General features: G+C 39.5%; 1 pseudogene; it reads right to left on the reverse strand.

The window, feature by feature from the left end:
• Window positions 1-1,110: 1,110 nt before the first annotated feature.
• Window positions 1,111-15,000, reverse strand: part of LOC140634467 (eukaryotic translation initiation factor 2A pseudogene) — a 37,687-nt pseudogene continuing 23,797 nt past the window's right edge.

The following is a 15,000-nucleotide window of genomic DNA, read 5'->3' on the forward strand; positions in this document are numbered from 1 at the left end:
AATAGGAGTGGCTGGTCCCAAAGGTATCTTTTTGGTGGAACATTCCAATTCTAATTGTGGACAAATTGAATTTACCGGGGACTTGGCACCTGAAATTTCAGACAGAAGAAGAGACAAGTAACCAACAAACAAATATATATGTTTCTTTTGACAAACTAGATTCTGAAGAGGAGTGTGTGTGCATGGGTGTGCAGACATGCGTGTTAAACAGGAGATAAACGTCCTCCGAGCAAAAGAGAGAGGCGTGTTTGGAGCACCGCACCATCTATTGGAAGAGAAAGAGGGGAGCTGCAAATGAAAGCCGTGTAAGTAATTTTAAATAACCTCTTAGCCACATGAAAGAAAGGGAAAAGGACACACAGGTGAAATTAATGACAACCAGTTCACCAAGAATATGCATACAGCATCCCAGCAAGCAGAAGCTAAGATGAAATGATTTGAATGTCTCACTTTTGAATAAAATGAATGTTTTATTTTGAATGTTTCGCACTAAGTCTTCCCCGAGGTCTCAATTGGGACTGAGCACCTGCGGAAGCTCCCGCCATGTGAGGCTAGTGCCATCTTCTCCTGAACAACTCTAAGTCTGCTTGTGCCATTGATACTGTACGATCCTACCAACGAGCCATGCCACCCTCATACCTTCATTACTCTAGCTGTTAAAAACAGGATTATATTTCCAATTTGGAACCATTTACGGTTGATTATGACCAATAAAACTTGGCATGATCTCCACACCTACATTAGGATGATACTAGTTCTCACAGGCCTGTAATCACTGATGACTTGCTGCTAAATGTCCTTAATATTGTGATTGAAATGTGTTTGATAAGGCCCTGTGATGGGATTAGCAATGAAGCCAATTAATTTTCAGAAAATTGACAGATGTTGTTAACCTGCAGCTCATTTCCCATTCTCCTCTGCGAACACAACACTGATCTGGCTTAAGAATCTACCCAACATGGGGAGTGACTGTATCATTTTTGTAGAGGTTAGTCCTGAAGTTCGACTCTCCAGCAAACAGAACCTGAGGTGGAGAGCTGTCTCTGCGGGTACTTACTGGGAAGCACTCTCGTGATGAACTCTCCTGGGATTGAAGGAAGTGGGAGTGAGCTACACAGGTACAGCAGAGCTCTTGGCAAAGTTCATGGAGAGCTCCGAAGCCATGGGGGGCCTTTTGCTAGTGTCCCCAATCCAGGTGATATCAGCCGGGCATTGAATGTGAGCTGCACCTGCAGTGGGACATACAGGTGGGCAACACTCTTGTGCCACAGAAGGAGCTCTTGCAAAGGTTCTCAGCCAGCAACGCTGCCAGATGCTGGAGAACAGAACCTCTGGTTTCTTGTCGGCCCATTTGGGGCCAGTATAATAGAATGCCACAGACTGGACAGCTTATAAACAACAGACATTTATTTCTCACAGTTCTGGAGGCTAGAAGTCTGGTAGCAAGGTGCCAGCAGATTCCAGGGCTGGAGAGGAGCTGGTTGCTGGCTCACAGAGGGCAACTTCTTGCTGTGTCCCACATGGCAGGAGCAGTGAGGGAGCTCTCTAAGGTCTCCTCCTAAGGACCCTAATCCTATTATGCCCTCTTGAAGGCCCCACCTCCTAACACCATCACCTTGGGGGGTAGGTTTCAAAATATGAATTTTGAGGCGGGGACACAAACATTCTGCACATCACATTCTGGGGGTATCTGGACAAGGACCACAGTGCATCTGAGATGATGCATAGTATAATCCAGTCCTTCCCGACCTGTCTCCGATCCCTTCTGAAAAATAAGAGATTACATAGAGCATTGAGGTCAACAGATAAGGCTGCAGCAGTAGGAGGTCTTAGCTCTCTGGTCCTGAAGATGAGGGGTGTCAACACGTTGGCACACCCACAGCCTACTCATGACATGTGATGGTAACTTGATACAACGGTGGGAAATTCCCATTAAAAGAGATCTCATTCTTCTTGTAGAGAAATGGGCAGGATGTCCAGTTCTGACCTATGTGATGGAGAGTCCCCTGGGGAAATGCCTGACCTATAGAAAGTTGCCAGTGGCAATGAAAACGTGCACAGTCCTCCCATATAGCAATTTGTTGAGAGAGAGAGAGACAGAACACAGAAGGTAAACAAACTAGGGTAGGTACTATTGATAATGGACTCTGAAGATTTAAAAATATTTAATTATACTCTGTTTTCAGAACTGCAAGGTCAGCCAGGGAATTAAAATGGTAACTGTCAATGCGCTGGTGTGGCAGTGATTTTTATCTCTTTTTCTTCCCTGCATTTATTCAAGTTGAACAATACGCTTTCAGCAATATACCTGTGAGATTAAGGAGTATTTTAACTCCATTTTAAGATTAGAAGAAGGAATGAGAGGGAACTCCTTTGACCCAGCCTGCAGACGAGGAGAGTGGGTTAGAGCAGGCTGTGAAATGGCCAGAACTGCCTTGAAAATCAGCAGTGCAGCACGGGACTTGGACCAGCAGCTTTAGTGTTTGGTGAAAAAGCTCTGGGCTGTAAGCATCTACAGTAATTGAAAACACAACTCTACCCCCGAGGATCGGTACCAGGTCTTGGGAATCCCAAGCATGTCATACTTGTTTCCCCAGCTCCATGGCCACGTTATTCACCTTACGCTATGTCTCAGGAATGGACAATTTGGAGAAATAAGGCAAAATGCTGAAAATTTGTATTTGTTTTATCTTGTTTTAAGATAAACATATGCTTTGTTTAGTTGCAGGGATGCTGGCCTGGTGTTTAACTACCACTTGGTTCAGCAGGGATGGATTTTTCTTCCTCAGGCTTATTTCTTAAACAGTTATTCACTTGAGTAACTGTGTTTCTGAAGCAATTTTGATCATGTCATTGGACACAGCTAAAGTAAGACAGGCTGACTGGGGCCTTTTTGTTTCTTACTATGGGTAATTGCTATTTCTACAAATGTCAAAAAGTGCCATGTTTTCACAGAGCTGTGAACAACACTGTCAATTCAAGGGCAGCAAAATGTGAAAACTATTTCAGTGCTTTATGGATACTGATTTAGGAATAAACAATAGGATTTCATAGTTAATACTCAGTATTCTCTCTTATAAATCTAGTGCTTCTAAGCCACAGATACCCATTAATACGGAGGATCTAGAAAAATGGCCAAGATAGTGTCTTGATAATTGCTTACAGAAAATAATCATGACTTTCTTTAGTTCTTTTTTTTTTTTTAAGATTTTATTTATTTATTCATGGGAGACACACAGAGAGAGGCAGAGACCCAGGCAGAGGGAGAAGCAGGCTTCCTGTGGGGATCCCAATGCAGGACTCGATCCCAGGACCCCAGGATCATGCCCTGAGCCAAAGGTAGATGCTTAACCACTGAGCCGCCCAGGTTCCCCTTTCTTAAGTCCTTCATTAGTTATTACACACTGGGCCTGCCCCATCATATGCAATCAAGAGAATATCCTAAATTCAACTCACATTTCTAGTCAGCTTCTGTGTTAAAGTAGTTTCTTTCTTTCTTTCTTTCTTTCTTTCTTTCTTTCTTTCTTTCTTTCTTTCTTTCTTTCTTTCTTTCTTTCTTTCTTTCTTTCTTTCTTTCTTTCTTTCTTTCTTTCTTTCTTCTTTCTTTCATGCTAAGGTAATAAAGTGGAAGGTGTTGAGTGGCAGGTATGTCCACAAGGAGATTATAATCCAGGCCAAAAATTTAGAATCAGTGGCTGCTGGTGAAGTCATGAAATAGTCCTGGAATATTTACTTCTGTGGCCTAGTGCTCAAACAATTCACACTTAAATCAGCAAAGATTCGGTGCCAACACTGAGCAAAACACGGCTATGGGCTAGTAAGGGATGAAATTTAATTTCCTTCCTCCATTCGGGGGGAAATCAGAAAAAAACTCCTTTGGATCTAGAAGAGAGGAGTGAACAGGAGATTTTTTTGCATGCAGATGAGAAGGGAGTATGGGATTTTCCCTTGATACTTTCACTCCTAGAAGGACAGGTGCTTGTCTTGGGCTTTGCCAGGAGCCATGCTGGCCCCATTGGCCCTGCTCACCCCTGTTGCTTCCTGGCAGGATCTGCCACCTGCGCAGTCCTTGTGAACCAGTGATTACACACAAAAGGCAGCTGAAGATGAGCTTTGCATAGCTCAGTGGCAAGCCTGCTGATGGCCTCATACCACAGGATGGAATGCAATGTGGCTTGAAAAGGAAGATTCATGATTATCATAAGCAGATCTTCCCATTTTAAGGTGGCTTCTGCAAGGACCTTACTCTTTCAAGGGCAGGAAGACCAAGATCTACACTCCCTGATCCTGTAGGTTCCTTCTATGAGGGTCAGAATTTGGGAGCTAGAACAGGGTCAGGGAGCTAGAACAGCACTGGAGAGCTAGATCTATTTACCCCCAAGTATTAGTCTCTGGTGTATGTTCTTCATGCCTCTTCTGGTTTTTGTTTGCTTTTTTTTTTTTTCTGATAATTAAAGTGCAGATAAAATGATACAGAAGCTACATCATTATCTTCAGCATTCTTAAAACCCATGCCAGGGATCCCTGGGTGGCGCAGCGGTTCGGCGCCTGCCTTTGGCCCAGGGCACGATCCTGGAGACCCAGGATCGAATCCCGCATCGGGCTCCCGGTGCATGGAACCTGCTTCTCCCTCTGCCTATGTCTCTGCCTCTCTCTCTCTCTCTCTCTGTGTGACTATCATAAATAAATAAAAATTAAAAAAAAAATTAAAAAAAAAAAAAGCCATGCCAGGTTCTGCAGCCTGAGCTGGTCCAGGTGGTAGACCTCTTTGCAGTAAAAATGAAGCAGTAAAAGGAAGTGAGCTCTCTCAGTTGAGAATCCATGAACCCTGCTGCCTTTCCGGCTATGGTGGAGAAGGGCAAAGGGTAAACAGAAGTCATACTATCTTCTATAACTTGAAAATCTTCATTGTCCTACCATGTTATTTCAATCATAAGATAGAGTGCAAATATCATGCTTTTTCTGTAAAATCCAACTGGATAGATTTTTTTTTTTTTTTGTGAAATCTTGATCAAGGCCAGGGCCCTTTTCCCTTACTGGTTTGTTTTCTTTTTCTTATTAAATTTTAAAATGAGATCATTAGTTATTTGCCTAAAAATTACATTGCATTTTTTTGGCAAACGTTTTTCTTATGACTTTACCATACTTTTAAGTTAAATGTTTGTATAATTGTATTTAAGGTATATAGACTTATGTCCAGCTTAGAAAGAGCTTCCCTACTCTATTATTTTTAAAAGATTTTATTTATTTATTCATGAGAGACACAGAGAGAGAAGCAGAGACAGAGGCAGAGGGAGAAACAGGCTCCATTCAGAGATCCCAATGTGGGACTCGATCCTGGGACTCCAGGATCATGCCCTGGGCTGAAGGCAGGTGCTAAACCTCTGAGCCACTCTGGCATCCCCCTACTCCATGCTTATAGAGAAAAGCTTTCCTCTATAACTTTGTAAGTTTATTTTTAAAAGTTTAATATTTATATCTCTGGGAATTTATTTTCATATAAGAAATGAATTATAAATCTAATGTCGGGATCCCTGGGTGGCGCAGTGGTTTGGCGCCTGCCTTTGACCCAGGGTGCGATCCTGGAGACCCGGGATCAAATCCCACGTCGGGCTCCCAGTGCATGGAGCCTGCTTCTCCCTCTGCCTGTGTCTCTGCCTCTCTCTCTCTCTCTCTCTGTGACTATCATAAATTAAAAAAAAAAAAATTAGGGATCCCTGGGTGGCGCAGCGGTTTGGCGCCTGCCTTTGGCCCAGGGCGCGATCCTGGAGACCCAGGATCGAATCCCACGTCGGGCTCCCGGTGCATGGAGCCTGCTTCTCCGGTGCATGGAGCCTGCTTCTCCCTCTGCCTATGTCTCTGCCTCTCTCTCTCTCTCTCTGTGACTATCATAAAAAAAAAAAAAAAAAAATCTAATGTCATTTTTTAAAAAAAATTGGTAAAACAGTTTCCCTAACACATTTAATGAATACAGGATTAAATATAGAATGAATATACACTCAAATAAATCCAATTACTTGCACAAAGCAAAACAAAACTATAATGCAAATTAAAGCCACCATGAGGAAGGGGGATAAAATATATAATTGTGGGGATTTTATGCATTTTAACTCAGTGAGTATTACCATTATTATTATATCTTATTAATTGTTATCATAAAGTTAATTTTAAGCAAGGAGCTGATAAATAGGAAGAGGGTAGAGAGGTCAATACAAAGGAGGCAAGAACTCAGCCTTAAGCGCCTAAGAGCAATTAACGATTAAAACCTGCAAGCAAAATAATTCATTATATCTATTAGAATAAAAATATACAGGCTCTTGACAGCTTTGTGGTAGAAAAGATGAAAAAGATATATTTTAAAAGGCTGAAAATATGAAATTCAAATGGTTTTATAAATTTAAAACAAGCAGCAGATAAGAAGATACATTTGATATTTCTGTATTAGAAAAGAAGTTTATTATTCAAAGGATATAAAGAATACCTATTCTATTGATTTCCTTCTGCTTCTCTAGCAACGTACCAAAAATTCAGTGGATTAAAAGAATACAATCTCTTATCTTATAGTTCAGAAGGTCAGAGGTTCAAAAGTGGTCTCACTGGGCTAAAGTTAAGTTGTTAGCAGGCCTGTGTTCCTTTCTGCCAAATCTGAGGTGTATTCCTGTTATTGTCTTTCAAACTTCTAAAGCCCATCTAAGTTTCTTGCTTCAGGGCAGTTTCTCCATCTTCAAGGCCAGCAATAGTTGTTATGGTCTTTCTAAGGATCCCATTTCTCTGGATCTGACTCTTTTGACTCTTCCTCATGTAAGTACCCTTATGATTATATTGGGCCCAGCTGGATAATCCAGGATAATTTCTGCATTTTAAGGTTAGCTGGGTAATTCCTCCTGAAAAAACTTTTGCAAATATACCCAAATGGATCCATACAAAAATATTTACTGTAACATCCTTCAAATGAGAATGGAAAGATTAAAAATGTTATAATATTCACACAATAAAATACCCACATTAGCTAGAAAGATCAAGATTAGTCAATATGTTTAAATCTTAAAAGCAATGTTGAGGGTGCAAAGGACTGCAGACAGGGTAGCAAGAAAAACAACAGAATGAGAAGACAGAAGAATTTATCCCAAATAAAGGAACAAGATAAGACCATGGCCAGAGATTTAAGTGAAACCTATATGAGTAACATGCCTGATAGAGAATTTAAAGCAACAATCAAGGCTACTCACTGGGCTTGAGAAAAGAATAGAGACATTAGTGAAACCCTTACCACTATGATAACATAGTTAAAAAATAGTCAGAGGTGAAGAGTACAATAAATGAGATTAGAAACATGCTTGATACAATGAACAGCAGGCTGGGTAAAGCAGAGGAACAAATTAATGATCTAGAAGACAAAGTAATAGAAAGTAATGAAGCTAAAGAAAAGAGAGAAAGCAGAATCACGCAACATGAGAATAGACTTGGGGAACTTGGGGACTCCATTAAACAGAATAACATCCATATTATAGGAGTCCCGGAAGAAGAAGAGAGAGAAAAGGAGGCATAAAGTTTATTTGTAGAAAGAATAGCTGAAAACTTCCCTAATCTAAGGAAGGAAACAGACATGCAGATCCAGGAGACACAAAGAACTCCCATTAAAATCAATTAAAATCTTAAAAAAAAAAAAAAGGCTATAATAAGAGACAAAGAAAGGCATATAATAATAAAGAGGTCAATCCAATAAGAAGTTATAACAATTGTAAATATTTATGCACCCAACACGAGAGCACCCAAATACATAAAATAATTAATAATAAACATAAAGGATCAAATCAATCGTAATACAATAATAGTAAGTGACTTTAACAGCCCAATTACATCAATGGACAGATCATCTAAACAGAAAATCGACAAAGAAACAATGGCATTGAATGACACACTGGGCCAGATGGACTTAACAGATACATTCAAACATTCCATCCTATAACAGCAGAATTTACATTCTTTTCAAGTGCACGTGGAACATGCTCCAGAATAGATCACATATGAGGCCACAAAGAGGCTTCATGAATTCAAGAAGACTGTGGTCATACCATGTATCTTTTCTGACCACAATGCTGTGAAACTAGAAATCAATCACAAGGAAAATCTGGAAAGACTGAAAATATATGGGAGTTAAAAAACATGCTACTAAACAGTGAATGGGTCAACCCCACATAAAAATTTTAAAAAATATACATAGAAACAAATGAAAATGAAAATACAATGGTCAAAACTTTTAGGATGAAGCAAAAGGAGTTCTAATAAGAAAGTATATAGCTATGTGTCCTACTTCAAGAAGCAAGAACAACTTCAAATAGACAACCTAACCTTACACCTAAAGAAACTAGAAAAAGGAACAAAAAATGAAGCTTAGAGCCAGCAGAACAAAGGTAATAATAAAGATTAGAGTATAAATAAATGGCATAGAAAGTAAAAAAAAACAAAAAAAAAAACTATGAAACAGATCAATGAAATCAGGAGCTTATTCCTTGAAAAAATTAATAAAATTGATAAACATCCCAGGTTTATCAAAAAGAAAAGAGAAAGGACCCAAATAAATAAAATTGTGAATGAGAGAAGGGAAATAACAACCAAACCACAGAAATACAAATGTTTATAAGAAAATATTATCAAAAACTATGTGCCAATAAACTGGACAACCTAGAAGAAATGAACACATTTCTAAAAACATATAAACAACCAAAATTGAAACACGAAGAAATAGAAAATTTGAACATACCTATAAGAAGCAAAGAAATTGAATCAGTAATCAAAAATCTCCCAACAAGCAGAAGTCCAGGACAAGATGGTTTCACAAGTGAATTCTACTAAACATTTCAAGAAGATTTAATACTCATTCTTCTCAAACTATTCCAAAAAAATACAAGAGAAAGGAAAATTTCCAGATTCATTCTATGAGGTCAGCATTACCCTCATACCAAAAACCAGATAAAGAAACCACTAAAAAAGAGAACTACAGGCCAATATTCTGATGAACATAGATAGATACAAAAATCTTCAACAAATTACCAGCAAACAAAAATCCAACAATATATTAAAAGAATCATTTGGTATGATCATTTGTTCCTGGGTTGCAAGGGTATTTCAATATTCACAAATCAATCAATGTGATACATCACTTTAATAAAAGAAAGGATAGAAACCATATGATCATTTCAATAAATGTGGAAAAAGCATTTGACAAACTACAACATCAATTCACGATAAAAACCCTCAAGAAAATAGGTTTAGAAGGATCATATCTCAACATAATAAGGCCATATATGACAAACCCAGAGTGAACATCATACTCTATGGTGAAAAACTGATAGCCTTTTCTCTAAGGTCAGGAACAACAGGAATGTCCACTCTCACCACTTTTATTCAAGATAATACTGGGAGTCCTAACCACAGCAATCAGACATCAGAAAAAATAAAAGGCACCCAAATTGGCAAGGAAGAAGTACAACGTTCACTGTTTGCAAATGACATGATACTATCTATAGAAAACCTGGAAGACCACCAAAACACTGCTGGGACTGAGAGATGAATTCAGTAAAGGCACAGGATACAAAATCAATGAACAGAGATCTGTTGCATTTTTATACAATAATAATGAAGCAACACAGAGAAATTATGAAAATAATCCTGTGTACAATTGCACCAAAAATAATAAGATGCCTAGGAATAAACTAGCCAATGAGGTGAAAGAACTGTACTCTAAAAACTATAAAAGATTGATGAAAGGAATTGAAGATGACACATAGAAATGGAAAGACATTCCATGCTCATGGATTGGAAGAACAAATATTGTTAAAATGTCTATAGTACCCAAGGCAATCTACACATTTAATGCCATCCCTACCAAAATACCAACAGCATTTCTCACAGAGCTAACACAGACAATCCTAAAATTTGTATGGGACCACAAATGACCCCAATTAGCTAAAGCAATCTTGAAAAAGAAAAGTGAAACTGGAGGCCTCACAATTCCTGACTTCAAGTTACATTATAAAACTGTAGTGATCAAGACAGTGTGGTACTGGCATAGAAACAGACACACAGACCAATGGAGCAAAATAAAAAACCCAGAAATGGACTCACTACTCTATGGACAACTAATCTTTGACAAAGCAGGAAAGAATATCTAATGGAAAAAAGACAATCTCTTCAACAAATGGTGTTGGGGAAAGTCAACAACTACATGCAGAAGGATGAACCTGGGGCACTTTCTTACACTATACACAAAAAACAAACTCAAAATGGTTATAAAGACCTAAATGTGAGACTTGCAACCATAAAAATCCTGGAAAAGAACACAGGCTTTAACTTCTTTGACACTGGCCCTAGCAACTTCTTTCAAGATATGTCTCCTGAGGCAAAGGAAACAAAAGCAAAAATAAACTATTTTGACTACATCAAAATAAAAAGCTTCTGCACAATGAAGGAAACAGTCAACAAAACTAAAAGGCAACCTACAAATGGGAGAAGATATTTGCAAAGAACACATCTGAAAAAGGTTTAGGATCTAATATATATATAAAGAACTTATACAATTCAACAACCAAAAAACAAATAATCCTATTTAAAAATAGGCAGAAGACATGAACAGATATTTCTCCAAAGAAGATGTACGGATGGCCAACAGACACATGAAAAGATGCTCACCGTCACTCATCATCAGGAAAATGCAAATCAAAACCACAGTGGGATACCACCTCACACCTGTGGGATTGGCTAAAATCAATAACACAAGGGACGCCTGGGTGGCTCAGCGGTTGGGTGTGTCTGCCTTGGGCTCAGGGCATTATCCTGGAGTCCCAGGATCGAGTCCCTCATCGGGCTCCCTGCATGGAGCCTGCTTCTCCCTCTCCCTCTGCCTGTGTCTCTGCTCCTCTCTTTCTGTGTGTCTCATGAATAAATAAATAAAATACTTAAAAAAATAAAATAAAATTAACAACACAAGAAACAACAGGTGTTGGCGAGGATCTGGAGAAAGAAGGAAACTTCTTGTATTGCTGGTGGGAATGCAAGCTGGTGCAGCCACTCTGGAGAATAGTATGGAGGTTCCTCAAAAAGTGAAAAGTAGAACCATCCTATAACCCAGTCATGGCACTACTGGGTATTTACCCAAAGAATACAAAAACACTAATTCCAAGGAATATGTGCACCCTGATGTTTACAGCAGCTTTATCTACAATAGCCAAGATATGGAAACAACGCAAGTGTCCATTGACTGAGGAATGGATAAGAAAGAGGTTTTATCTATATTCCATATATATATATATGGAATATGTATGTGTGTATATCCATATTCCACATATATTCCATGTATACACACACACACACACACACACATATATATATATATATAATGGAATATTACTCCATCACAAAAAAGAATGAAATCTTTGCATTCATAGCCACATGAATGGAGCTGGAATGTATTGTGCTAAGTGAAATAAGTGAGAGAAAGACAAATGTCATATGATTTCACTCATATATGGAATAAGAAACAAAACAAACAAGGCAAAGGGGAAAGAAATAGAGAGGCAAACCAAGAAATAGACTCTTAACTCTAGAGAACACACGGATGGCTATGAGAGGGGAGGTGGGAGGGTTAGGTAGGGGATGGGCCTTAAGTAGTGACCTTGTGATGAGCACTGGGTGTTGTACAGAAGTGTTGAATCACTATACTATACACCTGAAACTAATATTACCTGCCCTGTATGTTAAATAACTGGAATCTAAATGAAAACTTAAAGAAAAAATATTGAGGAACAAAAGAAGCCTTGTAGATTAATATAATCCTTTAAAAAATTTGCTTATATGTAAGTTGTATACATATAAATATGTAAATGTGTATACATTGATGTGTAAATGTGTATATGTTATATAGATTTAAATAGTAAAGTGTGTATGTTAGTATCTATATGTGCATATGCTATATACATACGAATATGTAAATGTACATATGTTGAGATATAAATGTGTATATGCTACATACAAGTAAATATGTAAATGTGTATATGTCAATATGCAAGTTCATATACTTGTGTATGTTATATACATATAAATATATAAACAAGTTTGTGTTAATATGTGTCCTGCCAGGAATCACATATGTTAATATGTGTATATGTCCTACCAGGGGTCACATAGTCTCATATGTGGATGCATCCCAGCAGGGCGCACATAGGCTCATATGTGGATGCGTCCTACCAGGGGTTACATAGGCTCATATGTGGATGTGTCCCTACCAGGGGTCACATAGGCTCATATGTGGATGTGTCCCTACCAGGGGTCACATAGGCTCATATGAGGATGTGTCCTACCAGGGGTCACATAGTCTCATATGTGGATGCATCCCAGCAGGGCGCACATGGGCTCATATGTGGATGCGTCCTACCAGGGGTTACATAGGCTCATATGTGGATGTGTCCCTACCAGGGGTCACATAGGCTCATATGTGGATGTGTCCCTACCAGGGGTCACATAGGCTCATATGAGGATGTGTCCTACCAGGGGTCACATAGGCTCATATGTGGATATGTCCTACCAGGAGTAAATTAAAAGGCTCCACATTAAGACCAGGATAGAGACAAACAATGGGACTAGGGAGGAAAGATAAAGAAAAAAAAAAAAAGATTAAAGAAAGAAAAGACCATCATGTTGGTTCTTATGAAACTATAGCCTAGGATTCAAGTAATGGTTCCAGCTCCAGAAGATATGAGTCTGAACCCCACATGCACTGCTTCCAGGTTGCGGCCTTAGGAGTACTGGTCAGTGCTCCCACAGCTCCTGGAGAAAAGAAGGAGAATGACGTCCACTGCGAGGGTCAGTACAGGGATGGGGTGCCATGATGTGCACAAACGGCTTGATGAGCACTCCTCCCAGGTCTGCCTGTTAGCTGAGGGCGGTGACCTCTGCCATCCCAGGAGGGCAGTGAGTAACTGAATAAGGCAGATGCGGAGCTTTTCACCTCTAGCATAAACACGCATGTAAGAGCGACTTGGAATATGACAATAACAATTTAGGTTTTTTTTTTAAGACTTTATTTATTTATTCATGAGAGACACACAGAGAGAGGCAAAGCACAAGCAGAGGGAGAAGCAGGCTCCCTGTGGGGAGCCCGATGTGGGATTCGATCCCAGGACTACGGGATCACGCCCTGAGCCAAAGGCAGATGCTCAACTGCTGAGCCACCCATGTGTCCCACAACTTAGGTTTTTTGTAGCAAGAAGCATGCTGTTTCTTGTCTGGGCCTGACATGGGTAGACAGGCAAGGCAGTCAGTATCACCATCAGTGGTGATGTTATTGTTCAATCACACACTTTGTTACTTCTTTCTTATAACAGCTTCATTGAGATATGACTCACGTGGCAGAAAATCCACCAACTTGAAGGCTATAATTCAGTGATTTTACTATATTCACAAAGTTGTGAACCATCACTTTTGTTATGAGCTGACTTGTGTGCCCCCCAAATTCCTATGTTGAAATCGTCACCCTCGGTACCTCAGATTGTGAGACAGGGCCTTTAAGACATGATTACAATAAAATGAGATGGTTGGCTGGCCTTGATTCAATGTGACCAGCTGTCCTTACAGGAGGAGGAGATCAGGACCCAGATGGGGACAGAGGAATGACAGGCGAAGACGCGTGGAGAGGATGACCATCTACACACCGAGGAGAAGGACCTCAGAAGAAACCAACATGCTGACACCTTGACCTCAGAGTTCCGGCCTCCAAACTCTGGAGAAAAAATATATTTCAGTCGTTTAAGCCCGTCAGTCTGTGGTACTATGTTTTGGCAGCCTCAGCAAATGAATACAATTACTATCTAATTCCAGAACATTCCATCACCTCAAAAAGACACTACACGCTGTTAGCATTCACTATCCATTCCCCACTTCGCCCAGCCCCAGGCAAGCACTAATCTACTTTCTGTCCCTATGGATTATATCTATTTTGGGTATTTCAGATCAGCAGACTCACACAGAATGTAGTCTGTTGTGCCTGGCTTCTGTCACTTAGCACGGTATTTTTAAGGATCATCCATGCTGTCGCTTGTCAAGTAATTCTTTTTATTGTCAAATAGTATTTCGTTGTATGAATAGGCACTACATTTTGTTTCTTCCTTCCCCAGTTGATAGATATTTGAGCTGTTTGTACCTTTTTTGCTAGAGCAGGTAATACTGTTTTAAATATTCATGTATGCCTTTTTGCGTAAACATACATTTTCAGTTTTCTTGGGCCTGTGTCTAGGGGTAGAATTGCCAGGTCATATGGCGACTCTGTGCTTAATTTTTTGAAGAACTATAAAACTGCTTTCCAAGATGGCAGCACCGTCTTACATTCCACCAGCAATGTAGGAGGGGTTCCGCTTCTTGACTCCCCTGCTAACATGTGTTACTATCTTTCTAATTACAGGCACATGATGTGTCATTGCAGTCCACTTTATTGTGCTTTGTAGATCTTTCTTTCTTTCTTTCTTTCTTTCTTTCTTTCTTTCTTTCTTTCTTTTTTCTTTCCTTTTTTTTTTTTACAAATTGACGTTTTGTGGTAACTCTGTTGAGCAAGTCTATCAGTGCTTTTTCCAACTGCTTTTGCTCACTTTGTATCTCTGTATCACATTTTGGAAATTCTCATCGTAATTCAAGCTTTTTCATTATTGTTGTATTTGTTATGGTGACCTGTGTCCAGTGATTATGACTCACTGAACACTCAGATGATGCTAAACATTTTTTTAGCAATAAAATGTTTTATTTTTAAAAATGATTTTATTTATTCATGAGAGACACAGAGGGAAAGAGAGGCAGAGACACAGGCAGAGGGAGAAGCAAGCTCCATGTTTTGGAGCCTGATGTGGGACTTGATCCCAGGACTCCAGGATCACTCCCTGTGCCGAAGGCAGGCACTAAACCACTGAGCTACCCAGAGGTCCCCTAAAGTCTTTTAAAAGTAAGGTATATGCA

Source organism: Canis lupus, chromosome 5 (genome assembly GCF_048164855.1).
Source record: "Canis lupus baileyi chromosome 5, mCanLup2.hap1, whole genome shotgun sequence".
NCBI classification, from domain to species: domain Eukaryota; kingdom Metazoa; phylum Chordata; class Mammalia; order Carnivora; family Canidae; genus Canis; species Canis lupus.